Source organism: Cariama cristata, unplaced genomic scaffold, assembly GCF_000690535.1.
Source record: "Cariama cristata isolate BGI_N322 unplaced genomic scaffold, ASM69053v1 scaffold27753, whole genome shotgun sequence".
NCBI classification, from domain to species: Eukaryota; Metazoa; Chordata; class Aves; order Cariamiformes; family Cariamidae; genus Cariama; species Cariama cristata.
This window is the reverse complement of record NW_009608228.1, coordinates 2,858-3,490: the sequence shown is the minus strand read 5'-3', so window position 1 is coordinate 3,490 and position 633 is coordinate 2,858.

Genomic DNA, 633 nt, shown 5'->3' with positions numbered 1-633 from the left:
GTCGGTCCTCAGGGCTGACAGAGTATCGTGAGACAGACAGGTGACACAGCACAGGGTAACCTCCATGCCCAGCTCTCAGTGGGCTGGAGGTAATGCCCCAGCCTAGGCAGCCTTGGCCCTCTGCTCTGCCGGGCTCTGTGGGCGAAGGATTAACCATCACAGCAAGTCTCCAAGGCATCTGGTTCCCCTTCTCCACCTGCCCCAGCTCCTTGTAGCAAAGCTGTCCCCAGCCTGTGCTCCTCAGTCCCATACTCACCGGGTAGGCAATGCCACAGGCCACGTTTTGGCTACAGCAAGGATCAAACTGTCTGCTGTCCCACCTCCCTCCATCTCATGCCTTGCCACTGGGCTACCCTGGGCACAGGCAGAGCTCCAAGCCTCTTGCAGGTTCCCACCCCAGCCTGGCTGCGTCTCCCATCAGCTGAAACCCTGTGGCAGCTGTCCTGCCCCTCCCTGCATACAAATATCTCATGAGCAATTTAGGCTAGGACCCCTCATGCTCTCTTTGCCATTTCCTGCCATCTCCTTGGGTCACTTTGTCCACATCTTGCCCCCTCCCACCACCAGCTGTGACCAAAGTGCCACAGAGCAGGGAAGGGACCAGAAACCTGCACCCACAAGTCACCCCCAGTC